A 27,835-nucleotide genomic window follows, 5' to 3' on the forward strand; every position below is an offset into this window, starting at 1 on the left:
ATGTGAATATATTTAAAAAATTCGAAAACATTTTCGGAAATACAAAGTTTTTGGGCTAATGTTGTTTTCATTTAGAAGACATGGTTAAAGACTAGGAGACTAAGGACAGCCTCGAACTTCAAAATCACTTAACTGTTAGGATATTTAGACTGAACATAAATACTAATACCTGAATCAATATCTTAAAAGAGTAAAATTATTAACTGACTAAGGATTCGTCAACACCCAGGCGAAACGGCTAAAGCTAGAATCTTGATATCACTCTTGGTCCGAAGGGGCTGAGTATTTGGAAATTCTTACTAGAATAGTACGAAAAGTAATAAAAGACTCTAAATATGGCACCCTTTGTATTTAAGTAAGAGTTGGTGCTAAAACTGTTAAATAAAAAATGAGGGTAATGGGAAGTATTATAGATGTACCAAAGGGTCTTTGGAAATTCGCAGTATAATTTTACGAAAAGTACTAAAATGTACTATACTTAGTACAATTTCGTATCATGTGAACGGTTAAAGCTATAAATTTGGAATGACAAACAAGGTTGAAGAGTAGAGTCGATGAAAGGAGGTAGTTGTGGAAGTGTGTACTCATGTATAGCATTTTCAGATTAAATGAAACCTTTTGCAATTCAAATGAATCTTTTTGCAGCGGGAATGAAACCTTTTGCAGTGGAATTGAAACCTTTTGCAGTGGAAATGAAACCTTTTGCAGCGGGAATGAAACCTTTTGCAACCGAAATGAAACCTTTTGCAACCGAAATGAAACCATTTGCAACCGAAATGCAACTTTTTGCAAATCAAATGAAACTTTTAAATTTATAGAAGGAAAAAAAACAAAACATTTTTATTTTTAGTAGGTTTAAAATTAAATAAACTAATTATAACTAATATATAGTTAAAGAGGAATTTTTATTGATTATTAATAACTATGTTTTTATAAATTTTTTTCTTAATCTTCCATAAAACACAAGTGTAGATGCAGAAAGATTGAAAAAAGTTTTTCAAGGTATTTTTTTCAAAGGACCCGAATTAGGTACCTTTTTATAATCTCCTCCATGGAAAGGAGGATATATTAAATTTGTCATTCGGTTTGTAACACCTCCAAATATTCGTCGTAGACCCCATAAAGTATATACAATCATGATCATAGTTGATTTAATGATTTCCACTTATCTGTCTATTGAAATCACGACTGATTTATCTCCATAATCAATAAAGCTGCGAAGCGGGAATCCTTTATTAGGAAAGATTAATAGAATACTATAACTATAAAAAATTGTGGTAAAGCTTAATTTCACATTTCAGTCCTGGCCATACCTATAAAGGCCAAAATATGTTTAAATTTCTCTTTTTAGCATTAAGCATTTGGAATTTAATAATATGGAAGCATTTTATATCAAATCAATAAAGAACCATTTTTTATTACAATAGTTGAAAATTTAAGAAATAATATAAATAAATGTAGATATTTATAACCAATAAAAAATCCTCTTTGTCAATATATTAGTTATAATTAATTGATTTAATTTAAAAACTACTTAAAATATAAATTTTTTGTTATTTTTCCTTCTATAAATTTAAAAGTTTCATTTGATTTGCAAAAAGTTTCATTTCGGTTGCAAATGGTTTCATTTCGGTTGCAAAAGGTTTCATTTCGGTTGCAAAAGGTTTCATTCCCACTGCAAAAGGTTTCATTTCCACTGCAAAAGGTTTCAATTCCACTGCAAAAGGTTTCATTCCCGCTGCAAAAAGATTCATTTGAATTGCAAAAGGTTTCATTTAATCTGAAAATGCTATATACGAGAAGTACTAAATTTAGTACAATTTGAATTTGGAGGAATGGATGGAGCTGGAATCCTGATATTTGAAATTAACATTAATGACATAGCGTAGGATTGGTATGTGGAGAAAGGTTTCGAAATTTGCACTGATGTTCCTGAAAATTACTAAATTGTACTAAATCTGATACCATTTCGATATGTGTGAAGCGATAGAGTTCCAATACTGAAAATTGTAAATAACATAACTATGGCATTGTAGGATTGGGGTTTGTAGTAAATTTTAGAAATGCGTACTCATGTGTGTTGAATAATTCATGCTTAAAAAATGGAGTAATATTTATTTTAATGTGGTACAACTTATATTTTTGTCATCCTGAAATTTGGATTTAAGATTACTGTGGGAGTGAAGGATTAAGGTATGTAGGAAGCTTTGGAAATTGGTACTTATGTGTATTAAATGGTACTAAATTTGGTACAAATTGGAATTGTGGTGAACCGATAGAGCTGGAATTCTGAAATTTTAAAATAAGATTTCTATGGGATTGTATGTTTGAGATATGGAGGTAGTTTTGGAATTTTGGAGTGTAGGATTGTGTTAAGTAGAAAGATTTGGAAATTCGTACTTAAGTGTACTAAATTTGGTACAATTTTATTTTGTGTGAACCGATGTGGCTGTAATCCTAAAAGTTGGAATTAAGATAACTGTTAAAGTGTAGGATTGGGTTATGTAGGATCTTTTGGAAATGCGTACTTAAGTGTACTAAATAGTACTATATTCGGTTCAATTTGATATTGGGTGAACAGCTAGTGCTTTAAATTTGAAATTTGGCATTAGAGTTGCTGTTAATGTGGAGTCTGAATGTATGGACTTGGTTTCGGAAATGTGTACTATGATTGTACGAAAAGTACTAAAAAGTATTACATTTGGTATTGGGTGAAGATTTCGAACTGGAATTCCGAAATTTGATATTAAGGTATCTAGTGATATTTGGGATTGATTGTACGAAATTATACTAAATTAGGTTTTGGGTGAAGGCATAGAGCTGGGATCTTCATAATCCTTATTGGGTCTGTGTTGGTATGTGAAATTGAGGTATGAAGGTGCTGGACATTACTAAAATTATACCTGAGGCACTAAATGTTACTAAATTTCGTATTGAGTGATGGGATAGATCGGGCCTCTTCGAATTTGATATAAATGTCACCTTTATTTTGAATAGTTGCGAGAAGGAGCTGGTTTTGGATATGCGTAATATAATAGTACTAAAAGGTACTAAATTTGGTAACAAGGGAAATTAAGGAGCAGCATTCCTGAAATTTTATATTAAAGTCACTGTTGGTATTTCTGGTACATACAGGGTGAGATGATAACACTGCAACCAACTTCAGACTGCTGTCATTTCAAAGTCACTCGCCCAACAGCTATTAAAATTATTCCCGTGATAGCTTATTATATTGTTTGCAAGCGTATTAAAGCATTTTGGTGAGAATTTTCCAGAAAAAAAGTTATTCGTGATGGAATTCAAGCGTGATAGTGTGATTTCTTTATATTTGGCTGGAAAACCACAAGTGGCTATAGTTAGAGCATTCCAGTATTTAAATGTGAATAAATCTTTTGTGTCTCGTACCATCGCTCGTTACCGTGATACTGATAGCGTAGCCCGACGTCAAGGCAATGGACGTAAGAAAACAGCAACATCAGCTGAAATGGTTCGAAAAGTAAAGAAGCGACATGATCATTTCGATCACGCCTCGCAGTGGCCGAATAATGACTCGTGAGTTGAACATATTGCAATATTTCATTCGTCAAACATTGAAAAATGATCTCGAGGTAAAGCCATTGAAATTCCAAAAAGTGCCAGGACTTACACCACAACAGAAAGAAAATAGACTCAAAAGAGCTAAAGAGTTGCTTCGCTTGGTCGAAAATGTTAAACTGCCGAATTTGGGTTTCTCCGATGAAAAAACATTCGTTGTCCAACAGTTTGTAAACAACAACAACAAAATGATCGTGTTTACTTGCCACAGAAGTCAGCTGAAAATGTGCACCTTCGGTTGGCCACCAGAACTCAAGCGCCGCACATGGTGGTGGTATGGGCCGCCATAACAGTCGATGGTCGCTCTCCGCTCGTACTAATCGACCGTGGCATCAGAAAAAATGCCGAATATTATTGCGAAAATATTCTGGAGGGTGTATTAAAGCCTTGGGCACGCAAACATTTTGGCCGCAGACCTTCGGACATTCCAACAGAACTCAGAACCATCGCACTCAGAACGCGCCACCCAAGAATGGTTAAAAAATGAGGTTCCTCGCTTCATTTCCAGCGCACAATTGCCACCAAAATCTCCGTATACCGACCGTGGCATCAGTATAAATACCGAATATTATAGCGAAGATATCTGGAGGGGTGTATTAAAGCCTTGGGCACTCAGACATTTTGACCGCAGACCTTGGACATTCCAACAGGACTCAGCACCATCGCACTCAGCACGCGCCACCTAAGAATGGTTACAAAATGAGGTTTTCCGCTTCATTTCCAACGCACAATGGCCACTAAAATCTCCGGATACCAAGCCTTTGGACTATTCTGTCTGGAGTATTTTGAAAAGCAAGATTAACACTAAAAAATACCAAAGTGTCGATCACCTCAACAAGCGCTTCACCGGGAATGGACCAAAATACCGCAGAATAACATTCGGAAAGCGTGTGACCATTTCATTGTCCGTTTAAAGGCCGTAATTAGTGGCAAAGATGACCAATTCGAAAAAAATCTAAACTTATTCTAAAATTTGATGCTATTTCCGACATTTTTTGCTTTCATTCAATAAAATTTGTAAAGAAATGTAAAAAAGATGGCGTTTGACTTTGTTGCAGTTTTTTATATCACTCTGTATGCGCATTTAGTTAAGATTTAGACCCATTACGTCTTCCAGGACCAATAATAGAATTTTATGACAAATATTTTTGATTTAAACCTTTGACGTCTTCCAGGACCTATAATAGAATTTTATGACAAATAATTTTGTAGTATGTTTTGACTCGCAAGGACCCCTTTAAGAAGAGTTTTTTTTAACAATAGAACATCGTTGGCTTGTTTGTTCGGGATACCGTAGTATTTTGTTGTTACAAAATGGTCATGCTTTATCCCTTTATTGTTGTTTTTATAAAAACAGCGTTTGTTTATTAGTGGAGAACGATGGTAATGTTTACCAGGGGGTAAGGCAGGGAATACCTAGGTTTCGGAAAGAGCCACCAATCCTCATCAGTTGATTTGTTTTTTGTCTGGGATATTCTCCCCAGAAGTTATTTCAAAAATAACTTCTATTACAACAAAACATTTTTTACCCAAGTGACGAGATCGTAAGCTCAATAGAAGAAGAACCAAAGAATTAAATAAATAAGAATATTTCCAAAAAAACAAGACCAAAAAGACCCCTTTGTTGACTCGTTGGAGATTTAAAATGTTCGACCGAAATATTCCCCGTATATTTATCTACAATATTACCGAAGACACTTTAAACCTAAAATGCACGGATTTCGAGAAATCTTAATGCGGAAATGTTCAAAAGAGTGGAAGAGGGTGAAACTTTCCCCCTTTATTTTACTTTGCGATATAAACTTTCAATACAGGTGTCTTCTTTTTATTAGCTCTACTTTCATAATCTGCAGAATTTTTTTTTTATTGAAATTTTTGAATTTTGTCTCACAGTGAAATACATAATTTTAGATTTTTTACAGATTTTTTAAGAACATTAGTTTCCTTTAAAAAATTAACTATAATTTGACATTTGTCTGTTTGTATTTGTTTCGAATATATATGTGTGTGTGTGTGCGTCATGCCTATATTGTTTGCAATTAAGGTAAACAAATGCGCCCATATTTCAAAATACCATTTGGGTGATAATTACAACAAATAAAAAAACAGGATACTAAATGACAACAACGTCAATTTTTATCAATTCAAATGACATTCAAACGACAATCTAACGATGATGATGACAAGTACAACAACAAGTATAACAACAAAACGAAAAAGACATTTCCCCCACCCATAGCCACCAAACCCTAAACCATTTTTCCAGTAGTTATGTTTACACTGTTGTTGTTGCTATGCTTATCATTAATATTCAAACCCACTGCGAACACCAATCGACCATTCAACACACCTCCCAACTCCTAAAAAGTTGTTCATCCTTTCGATGTTTATTTTAAGCCGATTGCTTGTCTTTGGCTGGCTGGCTGCTTGTTTTTTTCTTTTCTACTGTTCAGCTTTCATGCCACTGCTGTCGTTTGCTGTATTTAATTAATTTTCAATTTTCTTCATTTGCTGTCTCACTTGCACACTCACTCCTTTGCTCTCCTGCTTGCTCTCTCACTCCTTTGTTAGTCCATTTCATGGTAACAAAACAGGATACGTAGATGTGTCAACACTTCTTCTTGATAAGCAAAAATTTTGTGTTTGCTGGCAATTTGCTATGGAAAGTGTTGTTGCTGTTGCTGTTGTGTTTTCGGTTCATTTCTTAAAATATTCTAATTTCTGTTTTGTACAGCCACTTCACTCCACTCCTCACCATTTCCATTCTATTTTTAACTCTTTTTCCGGCAGCTCGAACTATGGCCAATTTGCGTTTTTTCGGTTCTGTTTCTTTCTTTCGGAAGTGGGAATGGGCATTAGTTGCTCTAAGCATTTAACTATGTTTCCAATTATGCTAACAAGTCCAACAACACCAACAAAAACGACAAAAGTACAAATTCTGCTAATTTGGTGAAAATAATTAAATCCTTCTGTTTTCAATATTTGTTCTTTGTAAATAACAGGAACAGGAATTTGCACTTCCAACAACAAGAACAACGGAAAATGTGACTTGAAAATATAATTAGAGAAAATTTTAATTTTGGAAATTTAAAGAAGACTCTTGGATGCCAGAGAAAATTTTTAAAAAAAATATCAAATGTATGAAAATTCTGAAAAAATACAACGCGATTATCAATACAAATTTCAATTTTTTTAAGAGAAATAATTATTCAAAATTTTGATCTTGACCTATCACTAATGCAAATATTAGAATTTGAAAAGTTGGAATCAAATTGGATTATCCTTTCTCTTTCTGTACACTAAAATATTTTTTTTGAAAGTGTCTACCTTTTGTGGGGAGGTAACAGATCGATCTAAGTTGGTAATAATATTACGCTATACCAAGTTAGGATACGACATACAGACGGACGGACGGACATTACTAGATCGACTCCAAATGTCTTGGAATGGATTTGGTATAAGAGATCAAGGGTCTAAAAACGTTATTTCGACCATTCACGTTTTCGCCGTATCAAATGATATGTCAGAGGGTGTAAAAAAGATTTTTTTTAGTAGATATTTCAAAGTATGCAACTATAACTCTATAGAAGGTTCTTCACTTATTTTAAGAATTTTTTAAGAGTCCGCAATTTCAGATACAGAGTGTCCTTTTAGGAATAGTGCAAGATAAATTATAGAAATGACTATGAAACATGAATTAAAACTAATCAAGTTAAGGTCCTTGAAACTTTTACCTACTATTTACGCATGGACAACTTCTAAAGGATGTGGAAGTCCTTAAATGATCCTTAAAAATTCCAAGGTTATACACAAGAGAACGACACTGAAGGATTCTTAGGAAATTCCATATTTTGCACATGAAAAGGTCCTTGAAGAACTTTGTATAATCCACCACTATAAACATGAAAATCACGAAGAAGAAAAAGGGGTTTAAATATTCACGGTAATAGACATGACAATGTCCCCCAAAAATTCTTGAAGAATCCTTAAAAAAATCATTCCATGAAAATGTTAAAATTTCCGGTTGTAAACATAAAATTCTAACTCGATTTGACGATTTCCGCCTGTCTGTCTGGAGGCCCACATTATTTGACGAAGAGCTTCAAAATTTGGGTTCTAGCTCCGATGGCGAAATATTGTATGTATAGGTCCACGTTTTTGTATAGCCCGCACATAAGGGTAAGGCGATATTCGTTATTTTGATGATTTATGGCACATTTCCACGGATTTATCCATAAATTGATATTTGCAGTTCGTAATGGATTCTAGATCCTTTGGCGGAACATAGTATGTATAGGCCACGTTTTCGTATAGCCTCGATATAATTATACCTCCATTCAGTATTTTGATAATTTTTGCCACATTATTCCACGAATTTGTCTAAAAAGTTGTATATGTAGTGCGTAATGGGTTCTAGCTCCCATGGCAGAACATTGAATATTTAGGTCCACGTTTTCCTATAGCACATATATAACGATACCCACTGATATTCGGTATTTTGGTAATCTTAATCACATTTTCCCACGAAATTGTTTCAAATTTGGTATTTAAGAAGATTTGATAGATGACAACCTAAACCAGCCCAAAGGAAAAGTCCTGAGGCAAGGTACGAATACCTACCTATAGAAAAAGAAGTAAAAAAGCAGTAAGTTCGGCCGGGCTGAACTTTGAATACCCTCCACCATTTAGAACGAAGTTGAAAATTTTCGAAAAAGATAACATTTTAGAAATACCGAATATAGCCGTTATATTAAGGCCTGTACGACGTGCACCTACATAGGCATTGTTTGTCACAAGCCATTACCATATTCAAATTCGAAACTTGAAATAAACGATAATGTAGCCAAAATCATCAAAATACCGTACATAGAGAGGAACCGTTATATATACGAAGACCTGGACCTGCATAGACAATTTTCTGTCACAGGCTGTAGCTTCCATGAACATCAATCATCAACATACCGAACATAAGGAGGTACTGATATATGGGGCCTATACGAAGACCTGCACCTGCATAGACAATTTTCTACCTTAGACTGTAGTATCCATTTCGGACTTCAAACACCAAATTTAAAACAATTCCGGTGAATAATGTCGCTAAAATCCTCGAAATACCGAATATCGGGATGTACCGTTATATGGGGGCTATACGAAGACGTGGACCTGCATAGACAATTTTCTGTCTTAGACTCTAGTATCCATTAAGAACTTCAAATACCTAATTTGAAAAAATTCCGGTGAATAATGTCGCTAAAATCATCAAAATACCGAATATCGGGAGGTACCTTTATATGGGGGCTATATGGAAACGTGGACCAGCACAGACAATTTTCTCTCTTAGGCTGTAGTATCCATTTCGAACTTCAAATGCCAAATTCGAAACAATTCCGATGAATAATGCCGTTAAAATCCTCAAAATACTGAATATAGGTAGGTGCTGTTATATGGTGGCTATACGAAGACGTGGACGTGCACAGACAATTTTCTCTCTTAGGCTGTAGTATCCATTTCGAACTTCAAATGCCAAATTTGAAACAATTCCGGTGAATAATGTCGCTTAAATCATCAAAATACCGAATATCAGGAGGTACGGTTGTATGGGGGCTCTACGAAGACATGGACCATGGGGCCTATACGAAGACCTGCACCTGCATAGACAATTTTCTGTCTTAGGCTGTAGTATCCATTATGAACTTCAAATACCAAATTTGAAAAAATTCCGGTGAATAATGTCACTAAAATCATCAAAATACCGAATATCGGGAGGTACCTATATGTGGGGGCTATATGGAAACGTGGACCTACATGGCCCATTTACAAACTTAACCTGGCTACTGGAAAAATAAACATGTGTGCAGAATTTTAGCCTTCTATCTCAATTCGTTCGAAAGATAGCGTGATTACAACAGACAGACAGACACACAGACAGACAGACGGGCATGGCTAAAACGTCTTTGAATTTTACGCTGATCAAGAATATATATACTTTGTTGGGTCTAAGATCATTATTTCGATGAGTTACAAACGGAATGACAAAATGAATATATCCTCCATAGTATGGTGGAGGGTATAAAAATCAGAAAGTACGAGAGCTTTTTTTCAAATTTAGAGTCGTTCTAGGACCTTGAAGTTCTCTTATAAAGTTGACATTTTCTCGAGTAGATTTACGAGAATATAGTTGCTGATTTTTGTAGGTAAAAAATCCACAATACAAAATATGTCGATATATCTTGTTTGATTTTGATTTTCGTCCTGAAGATAGACTTGGAAAATGATTAACAAATATACGACTAAATCATTATTTTGGCCAGATTTTTATAAGAAAGTAGCTGGTGTAACATATACCACCACAATGAATACAAGTGAAGTGTAATGTTCACTAACAACAAGTGTATCAAACAGTTTGCCTCCATCTAAAAGGCGTTATCACCACCTGCCGATCAGGATTGTTGGATGGCACAATGGTGATGGTGAGAGTTGGGGTTGGTGGTCGTTTGGCTTTTCGTTCGCTGAAATATTGAATATTCTCTCCCTTAATGAAGTATTTTGCATTTTTAATGAGCTAAATCATTAAATTCTTATTAAAAATATTGTTGTAATCAGCAACTCGAAAACAACAACAACATCAACACCTTAAGCTGCCTGACACAACAAAAAGTAATGGCAATTGCCCGAGAACAACAGCAACTTTTTGAGAAGTTAGAGAATTTCAAACACGTTCCATTCATACTTCTATTGAAGTCCTGCCGAAATCGTGGCATGCATTACGTATTTTATTGTAGCTCAGATAGATAGAACTGATATAATTTTATGTTGGGTGTTGTTCATTTCGTTTTTAATTTTCGAATGGAATTTAAATTAAAATTAACTCTTTAAGCATTATTATTTTGGTAAATTAAGAAAATTTTGAGTGAGTTACCTGAAGGAATTGAAAGATGAATTTTTGGTGTTTTAAAAGATTTAAGATCATCCAGAATTTCGATACTTTGTGTAGAGGTAGCAGCAGGGGTCCAGCTCCTCCTATTTTCAAACCTGGTTTCACCTAATGGCTACAGGTTAAAAAAAAAAAAAAACAAGTAAAAAAGCTGTAAGTTCGGCCGGGCCGAACTTTTAATACCCTCCACCATTTGGTACAAATTTGGCAATTTCCAAAAACTAAAACCCGTTAAAAATTCTGTTAAAATCTTAAAAATACCGAATGCTTATACGACCACGTGGGCCTGCATAGGCAACTTTTGTCATAAATTATTACAATATTTAAATGCGAAACTTGAAGAAAAATCTGTTTATAATGTAGCTAAAATCGTCAAAATACCGAATATGGGGGGTACCGTTATATGGGGGCTATACGAAGACGTGGACCTGCACAGACAATTTTCTGGCATGGGCTGAAGTATCCATTACGAACTTCACATACGAAATTTGAAACAATCCCTGTAAATAACGTCGCTAAAATCATTAACATACCGAATATCGGGGGGTACCGTTATATGGGGGCTATATGAAGACGTGGACCTACATGGCTCATTCTTTGACTTTGGATGAAGTATCCATTACGAACTTCAAATACCAAATTTGAAACAATTCCGGTAAACAATGTCGCTAAAATCATCAAAATACCGAATATCGGGGGGTACCGTTATATGAGGGCTATATGAAGACGTGGACCTACATGGCTCATTTTTTGATTTAGGATGTAGTATCCATTACGAACTTCAAATACCAAATTTGAAACAATTCCGGTAAACAATGTCGCTAAAATCATCAAAAAACCGAATATCGGGGGGTACCGTTATATGGGGGCTACAGGAAGACGTGGACCTGCACAGATAATTTTCTGTCTTAGGCTGTAGCATCCATTGCAAACTTCAAATGCCAAATTTGAAATAATTCCGGTGAATAATGTCGCTAAAATCATCAAAATACCGAAAATCGGGAGGTACCGTTATATGGGGGCTATATGATAACTTGGACCTACATGGCCCATTTACGAACTTAACCTGCCTACTGGGAAAAAATACATGTGTGCAAAATTTTAGCCTTCTATCTCAATTTGGTCGAAAGATAGCGTGATTACAACAGACAGACGGACAGACAGACAGACGGACATGGCTAAATCGTCTTAGAATTTTACGCTGATCAAAAATATATATACTTTGTTGGGTCTGACATGAATATTTCGAAGAGTTACAAACGGAATGACAAAATTAATATACCCTCCATAGTATGGTGGAGGGTATAATAATACTGCCAAAATGTACCTCATCGAAATAAGGATTTTCAGATTCCATTTTTTTTTTGGAAATACAACTTCCGAGAGAGTGTCTGATTTGGTCTAAACTTAATATATACTTAAATTTAACCCAATTATAGGCCAAATTCGTAGATGGGCAATTTTGGTGTTCTTCTGTTAGGTGCCTCACAGAAGTTCAAAAAATTGCAAAAAGAAATTACTCTCAGTACTAATTATTTGAAAGACTTCTGAGGGCTCATAAGAGGATAATAAACGTGGATTTTCTAACGATTTTTGGGACGTCTAACGAGAATAATCTACTAGATTTTTTTTTTAATTTTTGGAAGACCCACGATGATAAAATGTGGACTTTTTAAAGATTTTTAGGATCGCTTAAAGAAGTGTTCAATTTATTAGGAAGTGTTTCATTTATTTCAAACCTCGCATATCCATAATTTTGCCAATATTTTAGCAAGAATGAAAATATATTGATCAACACTTCCATGACGCCTCGATTTTCGAACAATTTTTTTCAACGACTTTATAGCCAATTTTTATTTTTTGTATATTTTTTCCAAAGGACTTCTTAGCCAAAAATCGTTGTTCATCATCAAAATATTTGTAAATACCTCTTAGTCAAGTACGGAGGATTTCCATACCCTACGGCGAGGGCCTATGTGTTCGGGCATTGTTTTGTAATATGGAAAGGGAAACGAGATAGACCCATAGTTCCTGCTCTGCATAGAATCACATTCTGAATCCATTTATGGATGTCCGTCCGTCTTTCCATGTATTTTTGTAAACAAAGTACACTATTATCCGATCGAGATGAACTTTTCCACAAATCGTCTGTTTGGCCCAAGTAGAAGCAGATTATTGGCCAAAATCCCAATATATTTTGGTTTTTGGTTTGGTTTTTTATTTCGCACCAACTATGTAATATTAGCACAAGTAGGATGGAATTTCGAAATAATAATTCCAGAAATAAATACCTCAAATTTTAAGATATAGGGGATAACTTATAAACCTCAAAAATACCTCCATAAAATTTTATCGAGATCGGATCAGATTTGGATACAGCTCCCATATATATCTTTATCGGATTTTTGGTTGATTGTGCACTAAATGACTAATATCAGCCCAAATAGACTGAATATTGGTACTCCCTACCGAATTCAGCCTGGAAGCAAGGGCATTACTACTACAATTTTTTGATGAAAATCGGTTCCATATATATGTTTTATCCGGTTTGGTGTTAAAGCCCCTCACATGCGTATTTGATACCGGATATCAGATACAGAGATAGACAAAAAACTACAGCAAAGTCAGAAGCCATAGTTTTCATTTTTTTTTTTTTTTTTAAATTTTATTGAATAAAAGCAAAAAATGTCGGAAATAGCATCAAATTTTAAAATAAGTTTAGATTTTTTTCGAATTGGTCAACTTTGGCACGAATTATGGCCTTCAAACGGCCAGTGAAACAGTCACACCCCGTCCGAATGTTGTTCTGCGGCATTTTGTCCCATTCCCGGCGATGCTTGAGGTGATCCGCACTTTGGTATTTTTTAATGCCAAACTTGCTATCCAAAATACTCCAGACACAATAGTCCAACGGATTGGTATCCGGACATTTTGGAGGCCATTTTGTAACCATTCTTGGGTGACGCGTGCTGAGTGCGATGGCGCTGAGTCCTGGCGCTGAGTCAGAAGGAATGGACCGATATATCCCATCTTCATACCAGACTTTAGACTAATAAAAATATTGTGATCTGTGTGATTTGAAGAGGACCGGATGCTTATTTTGGTTTTTAAAATGTTGACCCTTTGTGGAGGAGATACCGAACGAAATGGTCCGATCTGTACCATCTTTATAACAGATTTATTGTTGATGCAAATAATGAGGTGTGCCAAGTCTGAATGGAATCCGATGTTAATTTCGCGTTTTATGACCTTCATGGATATTCAAAATGTTTACCCTTTGTGGGGAAGGTATCAGAAGGTGCGGACCGATATATCCCAATTTTACATCGAACCTTGGGTTAATAAAAATATTTTGATGTGTGTAATTTGAAGACAATCGGAATCTTACATACATCTTACATTTTAAAGGAGTTATAATTATTTAAAATTTGGAGTGGACCGATATTATTCATTTTTTTTCTTTGCGGAGGTACAAATGATGTGGACCGATATTGCCCATGTCCGAACTCGATCTAAGAACACTGTTTAGCTCAGAGGGGCTCCGCCGATGGGAGTAAAACGCCGAATGCGTCGAGCAGTGAACCGTAGGGTGGTAATATAAAAAGAAATAAAACACAATAGGTTTTCTTAATATATACAACTATTTATTCTTAGTATGGTTGGTGGTAACGATATTACCTTTGGCAACAATATGCCTCTCTATGCACAACGATATGTGCTGCAAACGATATTGCGGGTGTTGTCTGTCCGAATGACAGCGAATTACAACTTGATGTCTAAAGGAGGCGGCAAAACAAGTGACAAATAATTAGCAGTTAAAATGTCAAAGGCGCTAGCACAAGGTTGCAATAAACCGTAGCGCGTACATTTTAACGACTAATTAAGGACCAAACCAGGGGTCAATAAATAGCAATATTTTATGCAATTCTAAATTAAACAAACACGATCAGTTTCAGTACTTGCTGGTGCAAGTGGTTCGTTCAAAGCTAGTTTCACTTATCTCTTTTACCATTGAAGAGCGAACCGACTAAGCTTATGTCTTTTGAAACACTCTGGCGTATACTGAATATAGTTCATCGCTCATACGCCATATAACACACACACACATTTAAACTTAATTAGATGTGGTGTCCGTTGGAATTGCAATTTTCGAATTTCGAAAAAAGGAAAGTTGTGCTGAATTGTGCTAGGTTTGTGCTCAATTGCGCCGAATTTTTTTTTTCGAAATTCGAAAAAATTTCTGAGATATTCGAAAAAAGATTTTTTTTCGAAAAAATCTGAGAGAATTGCAATTTTCGAATTTCGAAAAAATTTAAGTTGTGCTGAGTCGTACTCGGTTTGTGCCCATTTGTGCCGTTAAAATTTTTTCGATATCTCTTACCAATTTCGAAAAAAAAGATAATTTCGAAAGTATGTCAGAATTGCAATTTTCGAATTTCGAAAAAATTAAAGTTGTGCTGGGTCGCGCTTGATTTGTGCTAACTTGTGCCGTTTATTTTTTCTCAATATTTTCAACCGTTTTCAAGATATGGCAATTTCGAAAAAACCAGTATTTTTCAGAAAAATTGCTGTAATTTTTGTAAAAATTAAAATAGCAATTTTTCGTTATATATGTATTTTTTCCAATTTTAACTAGTAACGAGTGGGAATACAAATTTTCAATATATGGACGAAAAATTGTGCTAGGTTAGCACAAATCAGCACAACTTTTAGTTTTTCGATATCTTGTTTCTAAATATGCGATTTTGATTTTTACTATTTTAACGAGTAACGAGTAGAGATACAAATTTCCAATGTATGGACGAAAAATTGTGCTAGGTGAGCACAATTCAGCACAACTTGCAGATTTCAAAAATTCCACATATTACAAAAGTTATTCATTTTTTTAATTTTTAGCGAGTAACGAGTAAAGGTGGAAATTCGTTATGTATGGACGAAAAATTGTGCTAATTGAGCACAACTCAGCACAATTTACCGCATCTCGATATTTTAATTTTTACAAAAATTACAGCAATTTTTCTGAAAAATACTGGTTTTTTCGAAATTGCCATATCTTGAAAACCGTTGAAAATATTGAGAAAAAATAAACGGCACAAGTTAGCACAAATCAAGCGAAATTCGAAAATTGCAATTCTGACATACTTTCGAAATTATCTTTTTTTTTCGAAATTGGTAAGAGATATAGAAAAAATTTTAACGGCACAAATGGGCACAAACCGAGTACGACTCAGCACAACTTTAATTTTTTCGAAATTCGAAAATTGCAATTCTCTCAGATTTTTTCGAAAAAAAATCTTTTTTCGAATATCCCAGAAATTTTTTCGAATTTCGAAAAAAAATTTTCGGCACAATTGAGCACAAACCTAGCACAATTCAGCACAACTTTCCTTTTTTCGAAATTCGAAAATTTCAATTCCAACGGACACCACATCTAATTTAGTCCTATACCATTTGTTGCTAAAATTGATGAGATTCTCTCATGACCAGATAAAGAAATGAAATCATCGTTAAACTAACAAAACTCCTGGTTTTCCATTTGAATTTTCATAAACCCTCTGAAGGGTTAGCATACTCCAATGACATTGTTTTATAAAATCACTTAGTAGTACTGAGCGACGATGATAATTCCCAGTAACTACAGCTAGTGATTACAACAACTCACTGCCTCTTTCTTGCTACTCCTCCGTTAATTTCAATATATCTCAAATAAATATCTCAAAACTATTTTCGAACAACAGAAATCAATTAAAACTGTCTGAGAAGTTTTCAATGTTCAGTGTTTTTTTTTTTTTTCTACTGCCCTTCTTTAACCCGTCCCATAGTCGGGCTATAAAAGCTTTTAAAGTAAGTTAGTCGCTTGGACAGCAAAGCTATTTTGCCATAGTTGCTTCAAATACCGCCAAAGTTAGATTATCAACTGGAAATTGAAAATTGCTTACCCTAGTGCTGTGAGCCTTATTTGCCAATGTTGGCTTCATATTCAGATGGCTGATGCGAGATCAGCAGCAAATGCATTTAACATCCGGACCAAACACAGACAGACAAACAAGGAAAGCAAGCAGCTAGACATAAAATGAAGAATATAAACGATGATGTGTTGCGAGGTGTTATTTAAATACACCACCCCTAAACCCCCACCCCTCTTCATCCCCTCTTAAGATCTATAATTACTTTTTGTAACATTTTGACATAATTTTTATTCCTTCGCCATATCCGGTAACATGTAAAGGACATAGGCCACATTCACACTGATTCATTTGTGTACGTGTGAGTATTACACACACTCACACATACAGTTAAACAGGAAACAATGAAATGGCAAAGTGAGATGTAGTGACATTGATGAGAAGTGATGATGATAATGACTTGTACTGTTTGTGCACGATGAATACCAAATAATGAAAAATCTGCCATAAATCCCCATCGCCACCCCACTCCCCCTCACTCTCACCAATCCCATTGATGACAACAAAATTCCACAATTTTTCACAGGTGTCACTGATGCATGATCTATTATCTAACAACAAAGATGGTGGTGACGATGATGATGATGGCGAAGAGAAAATGAGCATGAGAGTAGTAGGCCGATGATGAGAGGAGGTATCTGAGTCAATCCACCACGTCAAAGTTCACAGGCAAGCCCTACCTTCCTCCATCCCTCCATGAATGGCAAAATAACCAACTTATTGTTGCATTAACGTTGAATGGTTGCTGATTTCGCGTATTTTAGCATATGAGTGGTGTATGATATTGTTTGGATGAGTGTGCATGTGCGTTAATGACATCAGGATGATGCTATGTGACGTTGTCAAAGCCAATAATGCGACATGATGTGAGAGGACAGTGCATAACAAAGTTGAGAAAAAATTAAATAGGATTTCATGAATGAAAGAAATTTTGAGGCCCTCAAGAAATATATTGAGGTTTTCCATAGAGAAAAATAATTTCAAAGGCTTTAGTGGGGAAAAATTCGGGGTATTCTATAGAGACTAAAAATACAAATATTCAAATTATTTAAGGTGCTTTATGAAGTAGAAATCTTGCGAAATCTAAAATGAATAACCTCCCAAAAAAAAGAGAGATGACCCCTCAATGTATGTTTCTTTTCCAATACAGAGGACCCTGTAATCTCTTCTAATTCTCTAGAATAGAAGATCTTTCAATTTCTTCTTTTTTTAATAGAAAAAAGTACTTTCGATTATATTTTCTTCTCTATAGAAAAGAAGTCCCTCTGAGGCCTTTTTCATCTCTTTTGCAGGAGTCAGTCTGCGGTCTTCTTCGTATCTCTTTTTTTACAGGATAGAAGACCCTCAGACGATTTCTTTCTGGAATAGAATACCCTACAGGACTTTCCTTAACTTTAGTACAGGACTTCTTCCTGCACTCCGAGGTCTTCTATATAATAAAAGGCCCTTCAGGTCTTCATTAAAATATACCGCTTTTTAAGGTCTGCTATAGATTAGAAGACGTTCCGAGGCCTTCTCTCTCCCCCTCTCTCTCTCTCTGGAATCGAAGACCCTCTGAGGCTATCTTCGTTCTTATCTTCTTTAGAATTGAAGACCCTCCGAGGCCTTCTATGAAATAAAAGACCCTCAAAGATTTTCTTTAGAAGAACTTCCAGGGAACTTCTAGAATCTTCAATAGAAGATTTTATCAGGACTTCTATAGAAGAGAATACTTTCTGATTCTTTCTATAAAAGATACGACCTTCCTAAGACTCCTATAAAGGAGAAAACCTCCCCAAGCCTTCCATAGAAGAGAAGACCTGGGAGGGTCTAGGAAATCCATGGAAGACATTTCCAGACCTTCCAGATCGTCCATAGAAGATCTTCCAAGGTCTGCTATAGTCGAAATGACACTTCGAATTTTCTATAAACTAGAAGACCCCCATTTCTTCTATAGACTATAAGAACTTGAAGGGTCTTCCTCAGACTAGAGACCTTAAGGGGACTTCTATAGACCCGAGGACCCTCAGGGGTCTTCTAAAGACTGGAAGACCCTCAATGCTAGAAACCCCTTAGAAATCTCAGTGGTTTTCAGGGGTTTTCTATTGTCTAGAAGACCCTCAGGGGTCTTCCATAGTGTAGAAGTTCCTCACGGACCTTCTATAAACTAGAAGATCTTCAGAGGTCTTCTATGGACTTGAAGACCCTCAGGGATCATCTAAAGCTTAGAAGGCCCTCAGGGGTCTTCTATGGATTAGTAGACCCTCAGCCTATGGAAGACTCTCAGGGGTATCTAGAGAATAAGAGACCCTCCGAGTTTTTCTAAAGAATGAAGACACTCAGGGGTCTCCTATATACTAGAAGACCCTCTGGGATTTTTATAGACCAGAAGAGCTATGGACTAGAAAGCACTTAGGGGTCTTATATAGAGTAGAAGACCCTCCGTGGTCTAGTTTATTCAGTAAAAGACCTGCAGAAGTTTTCTCTAGAATAGAGAACCTCCAGAGGTCTACTATAGAGTAGCAGACATTTGGGGGTCTTCTATAGACTAGAAGACACTCAGGGGTCTTCTATGGACCAAAAGACCCTCAGGGGTCTTCTACGGACTTGAAGATCCTCAGGGTTTTATATTGACTAGAAGACCCTCAGGGGTCTTCTATAGACTAGGGGCCCTCAGGTACCCATGAGGGTCTTCTACGGACTTGAAGATCCTCAGGGTTCTTCTAAGGACTATAAGACCCTCAGGGTTCTTCTGAGGACTATAAGACCATCAGGTTTCTTCTAAGGACTATAAGACCCTCAGGGTTCTTTTATGGGCTAGAAGACCCTCATGATTCTTTTATGGACTAGAAGACCCTCATGGGTCTTCTATGGACTAGAATATCCTTAGGGGTATTTTATAGACTAGAAGATCCTCAGGGGTCTTCTATGAACTGGACACCACTCTGGGGTCGTCTATAGACTAAAAAATATGGGAGGACTTTTAAAGAAGAGAAGATTTCCAAAGGTCTTCTTGACAGAAGTTCTTAAATGACAGAGAAGACCAATCAAGATCTTCTATAGCATAGAAAATCCTTAGAGGTATTCTATAGCAGAGAAGACACTCCAAGGCAGAAGAAACCCCTTCAAGATTATTCGACGTCTCCAATAGCCTAAAAGACTCACCTAGACTGTTTTAAAACCTCTTAAAAATGGAGGACATTTTCAGGTCCTTAAAAAATACGAAACTTTAGGACATTTTATAGAGATATACAATACTTTAATACCTTTAAGGGAAAAGGCCTTCCATTAAGGAATTCCTTTGGATGGTATAAAAATTTTCTGCAAAGTAGACCCTCACTGAAAGAAAACATTTTGAGGTCTTCTAGAGGAAGAAGATCTTGTGAGGTCTATTGTTGAGAGAAGACCGTTTGATGTGTTCCACAGAGAGACCTCCCCTTTCAAGTCTTTTATAATGAGAATACATTCTGAGAGAAAACCGTTTTGAGTTTTTTATTTGAGGTTCTCAGATGAAGGAAATCTTTTGAGCTCTTCTCCAGAGAAAAGACCTGTCTTGAGGTTTTGTTTTGAGGTTTCGTATTCTCTAGAAAGATGTCTTCTGTGGAAAAATTAGCTTTTGGGGTGGTTATAGAAAATAGATGTAAGGTAGAGAACTTTTTTGAGGGGTTTGTTTTGAAGTATTCTCCAGAAAGAGGTCTTCTGTAGAAAAAGTAGCTTTCGAGGTGGTTATGGAGACTTACTAGGTTTTTGGTATTCCTTAGATAGAATACCTTTCGAAAGAAGCCCCTTTGAGGTCCTCTGTAACTACGGATTCTATGAAGTCTTTAATGAATGGGAGATCTTTTGAAGGCCTCTTCCAATAAAGACACTTTTGCTCTCTCTCTCTCCCTCTCTCTCTCCTCAAACGCAGTGTCTAAATACCAATGACTCCTGACTTATGTGTGTCACTGATGATAAACATTTCATTACAATTGTTGCTGCTGATAGTGTTTGTTGTTATTGCTGTGGTTGTTGTTGCCACTTGCAACGTGTTGCCTGTAATGTGAAAAACCTCGAACTGAATTGAAGTCAGATTATTATGGGTATTGTAGACTAAGGGGGTATGCAGTTACCAAACAATATAAGTGTGTGTGTGAGTGTGGCTGTGTACGTGTGTATTATGCCATGCATTTTGGAGTGTTGGCTGAGATTTTTGTTCCCCACGCACACGTCTAGTTCCTAATGTGAATGTGAAGTGACAGCAACTGTTCAAATATTTCACTCGCATTCGTAAGTGTACGTTTTAAGTTTTGTTTAGACGGCGTACATGGCAAGGTAAGGCAAAAAACACTTGACTTTGATCTTCAGTTTGGCATTGTTATGTTATTTTTTGATGGGGAGAGGAGGGGAGGAAAGGAAGTGTGGGAGACCCAGGGAAGATATATACAATGGCAAATGGTTTAACGAGTGCTGACATTCACGCCACAACATTTGCCCTTTCAATATTGAGATGACATTTTTTTTCGTTTACATGCATTGGTGTGGGTGTGGGTGTGGGTGTGTGTGTCGGTGTTGGTGTTGGTGTCTCATTGTTTGCTGTAACATAAATATCTTATTATGATTTCTTTTTGTTGTTGGTTTGTTTGTCTGCAATTTTGGTGTTGCTGTCGTTAGCAAACATTATGTAATCATATAGCTACCGCCATCGAACGTGACCTAAACCAAAGTCACCCACACACACACACACACTCTCACTCACACGCATCTCTCCACAAATTGACTTGAATGTGTTGATGATTATGTTGACATATTTAGAATAGAGCTGCCAATGTCATTAGAGCGCTGAACCTTTGCCTCGCCTGACATCAACACGTTTCTAATGGAACTTCGTTGAGGGGGATTTCTTTTTTTTTTTTCAACACCGAAAAAAGAAGATGCAGGGAATTTCTTTCTGGTATTCAACAATTTCCCTATGAATGAGCTGACGACCCATAAAAAATATTTTAATTGATTTATAAAATATTCAAAGGTAATATTTTTCGTTGGAATTTTCACGTTTTCAATTTTGAAATATTCAATATTTGAAATTCATTTAAAGGGAAATATATTCATAACAATTTGCATGTGTGTGTGTGTATGTATTTAAATATGTGTGTGAATTTTTAAAAGAAATATAATTAATATATTAAGCGTGATATACGCAGCACTAGGTGTGGATGAGGAGGATAACCAAGAATGGTTTTATTAACTGTGATTTATTTGAGGTTTCGTTTTTGAATTCAGGGACATTATCTACCTGTGATAGATCTCAAAACGGTTTTTTATCTAAGGACGAACCACAATAAAGATTAAAGTTACAGAAGACTCCAGAAGTCTTTCTGTTTATGTCATTCTTTTAAGATTATAATCATATTTTAAATACCAAAAATCTTCCAAAGGCCTTCCTATGTACTGAAGAGCCAACAAAGACATCTGCCTATAGAGAGATAAGCATCCTGTTTCTAAAAGTCCTTCTTAATATAGAAGATCTCAAGGGAGTATTATAGAAAAATATGGCCAAGATCCTTGCAATAACTAAAAGCAGGCGGTATATTTGACCAAAACGTAGCAAATACTTGAACCAAAAAGTGGACGGATTGACCCATTTTTTTATACCAATGATTCTGTCAGGTCATCCAAAGCTCTATCTTAGAATATGTTTAGATTTGTTCGAATTGGTCACCTTTGGCACGAATTATGACCTTCAAACGGCCAATAAAACCGTCACACGCTGCCCCAATGTTGGTCTGCGGTATTTTGGCCCACTCCCGGCGGATTGGTATCCGGAGATTTTGGTGGCCATTGTGCGCTGGAAATGAAGCGAGGAACCTCATTTTGTAATCATTCTTGGGTGGCGCCTGCTGAATGCGGTGGTGCTTAGTCGTTTTGGAATGTCCAAGGTCTGAGGCCAAAATGTTTGCGTGCCCAAAGCTTTAATACATCCCCCAGAATATTTTCGCGATAATATTCGGCATATATTCTGACGACCATCGGCTGTTATGGCGGCCGCCCACACCATCACCATGGCCGGCGCTTGAGTTCTGCTGGCCAAACGAAGGTGCACATTTTCAGCTGACCTCTTTGGCAAGTAAACACGATCAGTTTGTTTGTTTACAAACTGCTGTACAACGAATGTTTTTTCATCGGAGAAAACCAAATTCGGCAATTTACCACTTTCGGCCAAGAGAAGCAACTCTTTAGGTCTTTTGAGTCTATTTTCTTTTTGTTGCAGGGTAAGTTCTTGCACTTTTTGGAATTTCAATGGCTTCACCCCGAGCTCATTTTTCAATATTTGCCGAATTGAATATTGTGATATGTTCGCGGCGGTGTTTTTTTTTTTTTTAAAAAAGCAAGTCCCTTTTTTAATTTTCGAAATCACACTATCACGCTTGAATTCCATCACGAATAACTTCTTTTCTGGAAAATTCTCAACAAAATGGTTTTGTTCGCTTGTAAACAATATAGTATTCTGTCACTGGAAAAATGTTAACAGCTGTCGGACAAGTTTCTTAGAAATGACAGCAGTCTGAAGTTGGTTGTAGTTTTTTCATCTCACCCCTGCCTTCAAAATGTTTGCCTTTTTCGAATATATTAATATGTCAAAAAAAACGTGACCTTCTTTTCGGAAAATTTTCCAAAAAGTCTACACCACGTGTTTCTAAATATTTTTCCAAATACCTCATAACATGGGCTTAGCACTGATATTTTTTAAAAAAAACGTTTTCTCAACATGGACATATTTTCGATTTTTTGTCTAAAAATTCTCAAATATTTCCTATGATGTTCCAAATCGTGGACCTATTTTCTAAAACGTTGACCAAAAACTCTTAAAAATGTGAACTTTTTCCGAACATTTTTTTATGTCTTCAAAACGCAGCCATTCAAAACGCGGACTTGTTTCCGAATATTTTTCCAAAATATCTTTAAACCACCATATACCCATATCCAAATATTTTAAAAGTCTTCAAAACGCAGATCTATTTTCAAAAAAATTAACAAAAAGTTTTCAAAACTTCAAAAAGTGAAGCTAAATATGAACATTTTTGCAGAAAGTCTTAAAGACGTCAAATCGCGGACTTAATTTTCGAGAGTCTTTCCTTAAACTCTCTTAAACATGAATCTATTTTCAAATATTTTTCCAAAAAGTGTTTCCTATTTCCGAATATTTATCCATAAATTTCTTCATAAATTTTTTCAAAAAATCTTAAAAATGTTAACTTAGAGTCGTATATTTTTCAAAAAAAGTCTTCAAAAAAGTCGATCTATCTCCGAAAGTTCCGAATATTTCACCAAAAAATCTTCAAAATGTAAATCCATTTCGGATATTTGCCCAAAAATCTCAAAAAACATGGACCCATTTCCCAACATGTCTTCAAAATAGACCTATATATAGACCTCGATAGTACTTTAAAAATGCCTCAAATCATGGACCTATTTCCGAAACTTCTAAAAGAATCTATTGAACACTTACTCTTTTTTATATATTTTAAAAAATGGAACTAATTTCGAATATTTTTCAACAAAGTTCCAATATCAAAACCTACTTCAAAATATTTTTCCAAAGAGGACTTATTTCGAATTTTTTTTCCAAATAACTTTAAACTCTGGAAAAATTATAGTAATTAATTTTTAGTTTGTTGAATTTCCGAAATCTCTATCTGAAGAAATTCCAGTTCTCACTGTACTTTAGCGTATTAAACGCCTAAATATCACACAATGTGTTGTGAAATAACCAATTTGCTGTTTGAATAACTTTTAGCGTTTATTTAATTTAAAGTCAATATTTAAAATATATTCCACTTTATGTTTTATGCATGCATTTTTTTCCACATTCAAAACCCATTTTCAAAATTTCGTTACATTTCAAACAATTGTCCACTTACCCCAGCCCGCTCTCTTCACACTCTTGTGTTGAAGTCTTCCAGTTGATGATTAATTTTCTATTCACTGATCAGATCAAAAACCACAACAAATTAACATTTTAATTAGTTTATGGTTACGACACAGGGCTGGTTGGCAGGCAGGCAGACAGGCATAGCGAGTGGACAGGCTGGTTGGTTGTCTCTTTGCATATACGAAATGTTCCCTCCCCTCCACCCTCTCCCGTTTGCTTAATTGTCTATGCTTTTGTTGAACATTTAAATAATCCCTAATTTATAATGTGTTCGTCATTTATTTAGCTCTCCCACTCTCTCTCTCTCTCTCTCACTCTTTCTCTTCTCAAAATACCCACACAAACTGACCTCTTAATTCATTGAGAGAAAGAAAAAAAGCCGGAACAACAAAAATTAACACCCTCCAATTTATTAAAAACAATGTGCGACAAACAGGCGAAAGGACATGCACACACACACACTCGGACAGGCAGGATAATGACAGCCGTATAATTATCATTGCCATCATCGTCATCGAACACATATCACACAAATAGAATCACAAATGTAATTTCAATTTAACAAAACGCAGCAATTCTGACAGCTACAACAACAATGACAACAACAACAATTCGGAAAAAACAACAATTTATTTAATCCAAACAAAAACGAATCATGTCAAATGGACAATAATAGTAATAATAATAATTTCAAATATTAGTTAGATGGCGGACGGACGAATGACCGACCACCCAACCGACCGACCACAGAGAAGGCGGATATGTGTTTTTGATGTTTACGCATAGGATATATCCGCCCAGTCAATAAGCTTTGGAGTGGCGACCCAGGAGGCATTTATAGTGGGGATCATGTTGATAGGGACAGGAGCAGGTGTAATAATTTTAAGAGAAATTAAAGCCGAATACTTAAATTTCGACGTTAAAACAAGATGAAGTAAAACTTTTCAAAACCTATTCAGGGACCACCTTTGCATAATTTAGGACAATCTACTAAATTTGATAACAATTGGAAACATTTAGACCTATTTTTATAATTTTTCAAAGATTCAAACCAAAGAATTACAGAAGATTTCGAAAACGGATCCGAATCAGATGGATCTACCCTTGACAAATTTAACATATGCCGTTAAAAAAAAAAAAGAATAATTTCGTAGACCTTATTCTTCATAATGTGGACAAATGTTCGGATTTTTTGAAATATTTCATATCGGAATGCTTGTTCAAAAAGTTTCCGGAGCGCAGACCTTCTTCAGAATTTTTGAAAAAAAGGTGTGTAAAACTGAATATATTTCCAAAATTTACTCCAAAAGTTCAAAACACAAGCCTAGTTCAAAATATTTGTCCAAAAAGCCTTCAAAACGTGGAGCAATTTCAGAAAATGTCTCCAAAACGTGTAAAGTCTCCAAAACGTTGAGCTATTTCCCAATATTCGACCAAAAAGTCTCCAAAATGGATCCATTTCCAAATACTTGTCCAAAAAGTCTCCAAAAACTGAACTTTTCCCATTTTTTTTTTTAAAAAGCGTCTAAAACGTGAAGTTACATCCCAATTTTTATCCAAAAAGCTTCCAAAAAGGATTCATTTGCAAATACCTGTCCAAAATTTCACCAAAACTGCAAATTTTTCACAAAATTTTCTTAAAAACTCTCCAAAACGTGGAGCTATTTTTGAATACTTGCCCAAAAAGTCTCCAACGAGGAACCATTTCTAAAAACTTCTCAAAAAAAAACTTTGAGCTATTTTCCAATATTTGACCAAAAAGACTCCAAAATGGATCCATTTCCAAATACTTGTCCAAAAAGTCTCCAAAAAACTGAATATTTCCCATTTTTTTTAAAAAAGCGTCTAAAACGTGAGGCTACATCCCAATTTTTATCCAAAAAGCTTTCAAAAAGGATTCATTTGCAAATACCTGTCCAAAATTTCACCAAAACTGGAAATTTTTCACAAAATTTTCTTAAAAAACTCTCCAAAACGTGGAGCTATTTTTGTATACTTGCCCAAAAAGTCTCCAACGAGGACACATTTCTAAAAACTTCTCAAAAAAAATCTAAATTCAAAGCATTTTTCCAAAAATTCCTTAAAAAATTCTCCAAAGAGTGGAGCTATTTTCGAATATTTGTACAAGAAGTCTTCAAAGTGATATTTGGGTCCACCAAAAAGACTGGAACTTTTTAACAAAATTCCTTCAAAAAAATCTTCAAAATGTGGAGCTGTTTTCCAAATATTTGCAAAAAAAAGTTTTCAAAGTGGCCCCATTTTCAACAAATTTTCTGAAAAAAATCTCTAAAAGTGCTAACTTTTTCTTAAAACAAAATCTTCAAAAAGTCTCCTAAAGTGGACCTATTTCCGATTTTTTCCAAAAAGTCTTCAAAACGTACATCAATTTCAGACTATGTTTCCAAAAAGTCTTGTTAACTTCTAAAATGTAGACCAATTTTGTCCAAAAAATCTCTCAAACGTTCTACTATACGTGAATATTTCGAAGTCAAAAAGTCTCCAAAGTGAGCCCATTTTCAAATATTTGCCCAAAAACTCTTCAAAACGTTGAAATATATCCGGAAATTTTTGTTTCCAAATATTTCTCCAAAAATTCTTCCAAACTTCCAAATGGGCCCACTTTCAAATATTTCGGATTATTTGCCGAAAAGTCTTCAAATGGTCCTCTGGCCGAAAAGTTAAATGAATCTTTTTTTTTCATAAATTCCGAATATTTCTCCAAAAAGTCTTCAAGGTGTAGTCTTTTTCCGAATATTTTTCTAAAAGTAGATATATCTCCAAACATTTTTCTGAAAAATCTCCACAATTTTGACCTATTTTCTTATTGTTTCTCAAAAAGTCTCCAAAACGTGAACCGAATTATTTCGAATATTCAAAGAGAGCAAATATTTTCGAATATTTATCCTAAAAGACTTCAAAAGTGTATATATTTCAGAATAATTATTTAAAAAGTGGACGATTTTTTATTTCTCAAAAGTGAACCCATTTCCAAATTTTCGTCCAAAATGTTTCCAAAGCGTTGAACTGTATTCGAATATTTCGGAGTATTTGTCATAAAATCTCCAAACAGACCCATTTTCAAATATTAAACCAAAAAGTCTCCAAAACGTTAAACTACGTCCAAATATTTCTGTTTCCGAATACTCGACTAAAAAGTCCCCAAAAATGGTCTCATTCTCATGGTCATATTCTTTCAAAATTTCTTCGACACGTGCACAAATTTTAAAGCTTGGACAAAATGCCTCAAAACCCAGACAATTTTCCGAATATTTTCCAAAATAACTTTTCAAAACGTGGACATATTTTCGAATGTTTTAACAAAAAGTCTTTGAAACTCTAAAATGTGTCCAAAAAGTATCCAAAGACTTGATTTTTTTAATATTTAAAAAAGTCTTCCAAATGAGGACTTATTTTCGAATATTTTTCTAAACCAAAATGATCAAACCAAAA

General features: G+C 35.2%; 1 protein-coding gene across 2 annotated transcripts in view; it reads left to right on the top strand.

Moving 5' to 3' along the window:
* The window catches only part of LOC101900140 (sodium-coupled monocarboxylate transporter 1), a 301,185-nt gene that overhangs the window by 227,671 nt on the left and 45,679 nt on the right, over positions 1-27,835 (top strand). The window lies entirely within an intron of this gene.

Source organism: Musca domestica, unplaced genomic scaffold, assembly GCF_030504385.1.
Source record: "Musca domestica strain aabys unplaced genomic scaffold, Musca_domestica.polishedcontigs.V.1.1 33, whole genome shotgun sequence".
Taxonomy (NCBI): Eukaryota; Metazoa; Arthropoda; class Insecta; order Diptera; family Muscidae; genus Musca; species Musca domestica.